An 8,239-nucleotide genomic window follows, 5' to 3' on the forward strand; every position below is an offset into this window, starting at 1 on the left:
CTGAATTCTAACACCATAGATTAGTTTTGCCCATTCTTAAACTTTCTAGAAATGGAATATACAGTATGTACTCTAGTGTCTGGCTTCTCGCCCTTCAACATTATGTCTTGAGATTAATCTATGTTGCTGTGGTGTCACAGTACTTCATTTTCATTGCTCCATGTATGACTATACCACAATTTATCTCTCCATTCTAGAGTTGATGGATTCTTGGAGCTGTTACTGGATAATGCTACTATGAAGATTCTCTGTACGTGCTTTTTAGTGCTTATATGTATACATTTCTGTTGGGAGTGGAAGTGCTGGGTCATAGGGTATGTATATGTTTATTTTCAGTAGATATTGCCAAACTGTTTTCCAAAAAGATTGCATCAATTTACAATCCCAGCAGCAGTGTATAGAAATTCCACATGTTCACAAACACTTGGGATTGCCAGTCTTTTTCATTTTAGCCTTATGTCAGATGTGTACCAATACGTAATTATTTAATTTAAATTTTAATTTCCCAGCACTGTAGTGATGTTGGGCACCTTATTATAGACTTACTGACCATTAAGAAACCCTCTTTTGAGCCAAGATGTCCATCAACAGATGAATGGATAAAGAAGATGTGGTATATATATACAATGGAATATTATGCAGCCATCAAAAGGAATGAGATCTTGCCATTTGCAACGACGTGGATGGAACTGGAGGGTATTATGCTGAGCGAAATAAGTCAAACAGAGAAAGACATGTATCATATGACCTCACTGATATGAGGAATTCTTAATCTCAGGAAACAAACTGAGGGTTGCTGGAGTGGGGGGTGGGGTGGGAGGGATGGGGTGACTGGGTGATGGACACTGGGGAGGGTATGTGCTCTGGTAAGCGCTGTGAATTGTGCAAGACTGTTGAATCTCAGATCTGTACCTCTGAAACAAATAATGCAATATATGTTAAGAAAGAAAAAAAGAAGAAGAAGAATGTAGCAGGAGGGGAAGAATGAAGGGGGGGAAATCGGAGGGGGAGAAGAACCATGAGAGACGATGGACTCTGAAAAACAAACTGAGGGTTCTAGAGGGGAGGGGGGTGGGAGGATGGGTTAGCCTGGTGATGGGTATTGAGGAGGGCACGTTCTGCATGGAGCACTGGGTGTTATGCACAAACAATGACTCATGGAACACTATATCTAAAACTAATGATGTAATGTATGGGGATTAACATAACAATAAAAAATTAAAAAAAAAGAGGATGTGGTATATAGAAATATACATATATATACATATATATATGATGAAATATTATTCAGCCATAAAAAAGAATGAAATCTTGCCATTTGCAACAATATGGATGAAGCTAGAGAGCATAATGCTAAGTGAAATAAGCCAGTCAGAGAAAGACAAATACATTATGATTTCACTCATATGTGGAATTAAACAAAACAAACAAACAGCAACCAAAAAAGAGAGAAACTAAAAAACAGACTCTTAACTATAGAGAACAAACAGATGGTTACCAGAGAGGAGGTGGGTGGGAAGATGAGTGAAGTAGGTGAAGGGGATTAAGAGTACACTTATCTTAATGAACACTGTGTAATATATGGAATTATTGAGTCACTATATTGTACACCTGAGACTAATATAACATTGTGTGTTAACTACACTGAATTAAAATTTTAAAAATTACATTTTGGTTACAAACCACTTGCTTTATTTTTAGTAGACACAGAAATGAGAAAATTCGACTTAAGATGGTAGAGGCCCTGTAGTGTCGCTGTTACTCTGAGGAGAGAACAGTCGGTAGAAGGATGCAAAAATGCAGAGCAATAAAACCTTTAACTTGGAGGAGCAAAACCATACTCCAAGGAAGCATCATCAGCATCACCAGCACCAGCACCAGCAGCTGCCACCACCGCCACCGATACCTGCAAATGGACAACAAGCCAGCAGCCAAAGTTAAGGCTTGACTACTGACCGGAAGAATTTTAGGAAACTAGGAGAGAAGAACTTCACCCAACGTAGCCGGCTCTTTGTGGGCAATCTTCCTCCTGACATCACTGAGGAGGAGACGAGGAAACAACTTGAGAAATATGGGATGGCAGGCGAAGTCCTCAGTCATAAGGATAAGGGCTTTGGTTTTATCCGCTTGGAAACACGAACCCTAGGGGAGATGGCCAAAGTAGAGCTGGACAAGATGCCGCTCCATGGAAAGCAGCTGCGTGTGCGCTTTGCCTGCCATAGTACATCCCTGACAGTCTGAAATCTTCCTTGGTATGTTCCCAATGAACTGCTGGAGGAAGGCTTTTTGGTGTTTGGCCAGGTGGAAAGGGCTGTAGTCCTCGTGCATGATCGAGGAAGGCCCTCAGGAAAAGGCACTGCTGAATTCTCAGGGAAGCCAACTGCCCGGAAAGCTCTGGACAGGTGCAGTGAAGGCTCATTCCTGCTAACCACGTTGCCCTGGCCTGTGACCGTGGAGCCCATGGACAGTTGGATGATGAAGAGGGACTTCCAGGGAAGCTGGTGATAAAGAACCAGCAGTTTCACAAGGAGGGAGAGCAGCCACCCACATCTGCACAGCCTGGCTCCTCTGAGTGTGAGCATGCCCCGTGCTGGAAGGCACTCAGTGAGATGGAGAAGCAGCAGCAGGACCAAGTGGACCGCAGCATCAAGAAGCTCGTGAGAAGCCGGAGATGGAGATGGAGGCTGTTCTCCATGAGCACCACGTCATGCTAATGAGACAGGATTTGATGAGGCGTCAAGAAGAACTTCAGAGGATGGAAGAGCGGCACAACCAAGAAGGGCAATAACGAAAGCAACTGGAGCTCAAGCAGGAGGAGGACGGCAGGCGCCGTGAGGAAGAGATGCGGCGGCAACAGGGAGAAATGAGGCAGCGACAGCAGGAAGGATTCAAGGGAACATGCCCTGACGCAAGAGAACAGGAGATAGGGATGGGCCAGGGGCTGTGGGAGGTGCTATGGGCATCAACAACAGAGGCACCATTCCCCCTGCTCCAGTACCAGCTGGTACCCCAGCTCCTCCAGGACCTGTCACCATGATGCCAGATGGAACCTTGGGATCGATCCCACCAACAACTGAATGCTTTGGCCAAGCTGCTGCAATGGAAGGAATTGGGGCAATTGGTGGAACCCCTCCTGCATTCATCCATGTAGCTCCTGGAGCTGAATTTGCTCCAAACGAATGTCTCCGATACTAATAAAAATTTCAAAGTCTAGTTCCCCCAAAACCCTTAAAAGAAGGACCTTTTTTGGACTAGCCTGAATTCTGCCCTGGAAAAGTGTTAGGGATTTCTCCCAATAGTTAGGTCTTCCTTGCCTGTACTACTCTGAGGGTGTTTGCTGGAGGCTGAGGGTAAGGGAGGGGCGATATTTAACAAATCAGTTCTGTGTGGTACATTGTTTTAACTAATTGATTCTGTGTGGTGCATTTCTGAAGTCTCATGTGTGATTGTTAAGGGCCTGCGGTGGGGTGAGGTGGGGTGGGTTGGGGAGGAACTATGGCAAAATGGATCCAGTTAGAGCCCCCATTAATCTTGATCATTCCATTCTTTGTCCATCCTGTTGTATTTGCTTTCTCATTCTTATACCCTCCAACCCCAGAGACACTGCCGCATACACCACAAAAACAAACATCCCCCAATGACCTTAGCCCCATTGTTCCATTCACTCACAGGTGGGAATTCAGGCCAATGGCCACAGAGGTTACAGACAACATACATACGGTTCTGTTATATCCCATATATTACCCCTTCATGTCCTAAGGAAGACATTTTCTCTTACAGATTTTCATTTTAGTGTATCTTTAAAAAATCTTGTGTTAAGTTGCCTCCAACTTTTTTCTCCAGTAAGGACGACCCAGGAACGGCCCTTTTGTGTCTATGATGTTGCTGTTCACAGATTTTCTTGATAGGCCTATTACAATCTTGGGAACAGGGTTACTATGTGCTAAAGGTCGGATAGTAGCTCTTACCCTTGCTTATCTTGGGTAGTTATGCTGTGCATTTTTTTTTATTGGTGTAGCATGTTTGATTTGTCCCTGATATCTTTGGAGTTTTTCTGAGAAATGGAACCGTAATGCAGCACCAACTTATTAAAATACATTTTAAGCCTTTAAAAAAAAGAAATGAGAAAATTCATGCACAAGATGTTATCATTAATTTTTGCAATATTTCTTCCTTCAAATTTATACTTTTATATTTTTAAGTAAATTGTCAAAGAAATAAGTTTACCCAAGTTCCAGTATCTTAAAAAAACAGTATGGTATTGGCATAAAGACACATAGATCAATGGAACAATGCAGAGAGCACAGAAATAAACCTGTGCTTATATGGCCAATTCATTTTAACAAAAGAGCCAAAAATATACACCAAATAGTGTCCTCTTCACCAAATAGTCTCTTCACCAAACAGTGTTGGGAAAACTGGATGGCCACCTGCAAAAAAATGAAACTGGACTCCTATCTTACACCACACACAAAAATCAACTCAAAATTTTTCCAAAGAGGACATACAAATGACTGACAGGTACATCAAAAAATGCTCAGCATCACTAATCATCAGAGAAATGCAAATCAAAACCACAAAGAGATATCACCTCATGCTTGTCAGGATGGCTCTTATCAAAAAGAGAGAGACAACAAATGCTGGCGTGGATGTAGAGAAAAGGGAGCCCTTGTGATTTGTTGGTGGGAATGCAAACAGGTACAGCCACTATGGAATACAGTATGGAGGTTCCTCAAGAAATGAAAAATAGAACTACCAGGTGATCCAGCAATCCCACTTCTGGGTATATATCCAAAGGACACAAAACCATTTTCTCAAAGAGATAACTGTACTTTCATGTTCATTGCATCATTATTCGCAATAGCCAAAATGTGTCAAAACCTAAGTGCCCATTAATGGATGAATGGATCAAGAAAATGTGGTACATACATATATAGTGGAGTATTATTCAACCTTTAAAAAGGATGAAATCCTTTCATTTACAACATGGATGAAACTAGAGAGCATAATGCTAAGTGAAATAAGCCCTACAGAGAAAACAAATACTGCATGGCATTACTTATGTATGAAATCCAAAAAAAAAAAAAGGTCAAACTCCTAAAACAGGGAGTAGAAAAGTGGTGGCCAGGGGCTAGCGGGTGAGTGAAATAAGTGCAGGCTGATAAAGGGGTACAAACTTTAAGTTATAAGATAAATAAGGACCAAGGATCTAATGTTATGACACAATAACCACAGGTTGGTGACACTGTATTGTATAATTGAAATTTGCTAAAAGAGTAGAACTTAAATGTTCTCACCAAAAAAAAGGCCATTATGTGATGTGATGGATGTGTGAATTAATCCTTTCCCAATGTATACATATATCAACTTTAAATTGTTGTATACTGTAAATATCTTACAAATTTATTTGTCAATTATACCTCAGTAAAACTGAAAAAGCAATCTGTTTGGCATAAGCAGTAATTGTAGTTCACATTTCCTGAATGCGATATGCCAGGAGTGTGTTTAACATAACACATTCAATCCTAAAAGCAACCCTCTGAGGCTTATTAGCTCCATTTTACAGATGAAAGTACTGAAGCCACAGAGAGATTAAATAATTTATTCAAGGTCACATAATGTCATTGGAGGAGACAGGATTCCAGCCCAGATTTTCTAGCTCTGGAGCCTGACTCCCTGGCAGCCTTATGCTGTCTTTACATTCCAATAAAAAGAATATTTAAAATACATATTTTATTATTTTTTATTTAAAAATATTTTATTTACTTATTTGACAGAGAGAGACCCAGTGAGAGCAGGAACACAAGCAGGGGGGGTGGGAGAGGGAGAAGCAGGCTTCTTGCTGAGCAGGGAGCCCGATGCAGAGCTCAATCCCAGGACCCCGGGATCATGACCCGAGCTGAAGGCAGACGCCCAATGACTGAGCCACCCAGGCACCCCTAAAATACATATATTAAATGCTTGGAACACTTTCAAGAAAGATACACTAGAAATTGGCAAAACGGTAGTTTGTACTCTAGTACTAGTACTAGTACTCTAGGAACTACAGAACACTCATGAAAGAAATTGAAGAAGACACAAAAAGATGGAAAAACATTTCATGCTCATAGAACAGAAGAATAAACATTGTTAAAATGTCTATGCTACCCACAGCAATCTATACCTTCAACGCCATCCCGATCAAAATTCCACTGACATTTTTCAAAGGGCTGGTACAAACAATCCTAAAATTTGTATGGAATCAGAAAAGATCCCGAATTGCCAAGGAAATGTTGAAAAAGAAAAAGCTGGGAGTATCACATTGCCTGATTTCAAGCTATATTACAAAGCAGTGATCACCAAGACAGCATGGTACTGGCACAAAAACAGACATATAGACCAATGGAACAGAATAGAGAACCCAGATATGGACCCTCAACTCTATGGTCAAATAACGACAAAGCAGGAAAAAATATGCAATGGAAAAAAGACAGTCTCTTCAATAAATGGTGCTGGGAAAATTGGACAGCTATATACAGAAGAATGAAACTCGACCATTCTCTAACACCATACACAAAGATAAACTCAAAATGGATGAAAGACCTCAAAGTGAGACAGGAATTCATCAAAATCCTAGAGGAGAACATAGGTAGTAACCTCTTTGACATCGGCCACAGCAACTTCTTTCAAGATACATCTCCAAAGGCTAGTGAAGCAAAAGCAGAAATGAACTTTTGGAACTTCATCAAGATAAAAAGCTTCTGCACAGCAAAGGAAACAGTCAACAAAACAAAGAGGCAACCCACAGAATGGGAGAAGATATTTGCAAATGACACTACAGAAAAAGGGCTGGTATCCAAGATCTATAAAGAACTTCTCAAACTCAACACCCAAAAAACAAATAATCAAGTCAAAAAATGGGCAGAAGACATGAACAGACATGTCTCCAAAGAAGACATACAAATGGGTAACAGACACATGAAAAAATGTTCATCATCATTAGCCATCAGGGAAATTCAAATCAAAACCACATTGAGATACCACCTTACACTAGTTAGAATGGCAAAAATTGACAAGGCAAGAAACAACAAATGTTGAAGAGGCTGTGCAGAAAGGGGAACCCTCTTACACTGTTGGCTGTGGAGAAAGGGGAACCCTCTTACACACCAATGCAAGTTGGTACAGCCACTTTGGAAAACAGTGTGGAGGTGCCTCAAAAAATTAAAAATAGAGCTACCCTATGACCCAGAAATTGCACTACTGGGTATTTACCCCAAAGACACAGATGTAGTGAAAAGAAGGGCCATATGCAGTTCATAGCAGCAGTGTCCGCAGTAGCCAAACTGTGGAAAGAGCCGAGATGCCCTTCAATAGATGAATGGATAAAGAAGATGTGGTCCATATATACAATGGAATGTTACTCAGCCATCAGAAAGGATGAATACCCAACTTTTACATCAACATGGATGGGACTGGAGGAGATTATGCTAAGTGAAATAAGTCAAGCAGAGAAAGTCAATTATCATATGGTTTCACTTATTTGTGGAACATAAGGAATAGCATGGAGGACATCAGGAGAAGGAAGGGAAAAATGAAGGGGGGGAAATCGGAGGGGGAGATGAACCATGAGAGACTATGGACTCCGAGAAACAAACTGAGGGTTTTAGAGGAGAGGGGGGTGGGGGGATGGGTTAGCCCGGTGATGGGTATCAAGGAGGGCATGTACTGCACGGAGCACTGGTGTTATATGAAAACAATGAATCGTGGATCACTACATCAAAAACTAATGATGTATTATACGGTGACTAACATAACATAATAAAATAAAATAAAATTTAAAAAAAATAGAGTACCTAGGGATAGAAGAATTTTATGCTTTTTATTTCAGTCTATTTTTGTTGTTCATTTATTTTGATTTTATTTTATTTATTATTATTATTTTTTTCTTTTTTAGAAAGAGTGCATGAACAGAGGGTGTGGGGAGAGAGGCAGAGGAAGAGGGAGAAAGAGAATATTAAGCAGACTGCATGCCCAGCATGGAACTTGACACGGGGCTCAATCTCACCATCACAACCTGAGCTGAAATGAAGAGTCAGATGCTTAACCAACTGAGCCACCCAGGCACCCCATTTCTTGTTCATTTATTTGAGGGAGAGTTAAAGATTGTCCTCCATGTAACATTGGATGCATAAAAAACTATATATGTAAGATTCACATATATTTTGCAGCATAATAATAAAATGAATGCCTGAGAATCACA

The 8,239-nt window shown here is 40.8% G+C and overlaps 1 pseudogene; it reads left to right on the plus strand.

Annotated features, from left to right (window-relative positions):
* Window positions 1–1,797: 1,797 nt before the first annotated feature.
* Window positions 1,798–3,195, plus strand: LOC118554621 (non-POU domain-containing octamer-binding protein pseudogene; annotated as a pseudogene).
* The last annotated feature ends 5,044 nt before the right edge of the window (window positions 3,196–8,239 follow it).

The sequence above is a fragment of the Halichoerus grypus genome, chromosome 12, assembly GCF_964656455.1.
Source record: "Halichoerus grypus chromosome 12, mHalGry1.hap1.1, whole genome shotgun sequence".
Classification (NCBI taxonomy): Eukaryota; Metazoa; Chordata; class Mammalia; order Carnivora; family Phocidae; genus Halichoerus; species Halichoerus grypus.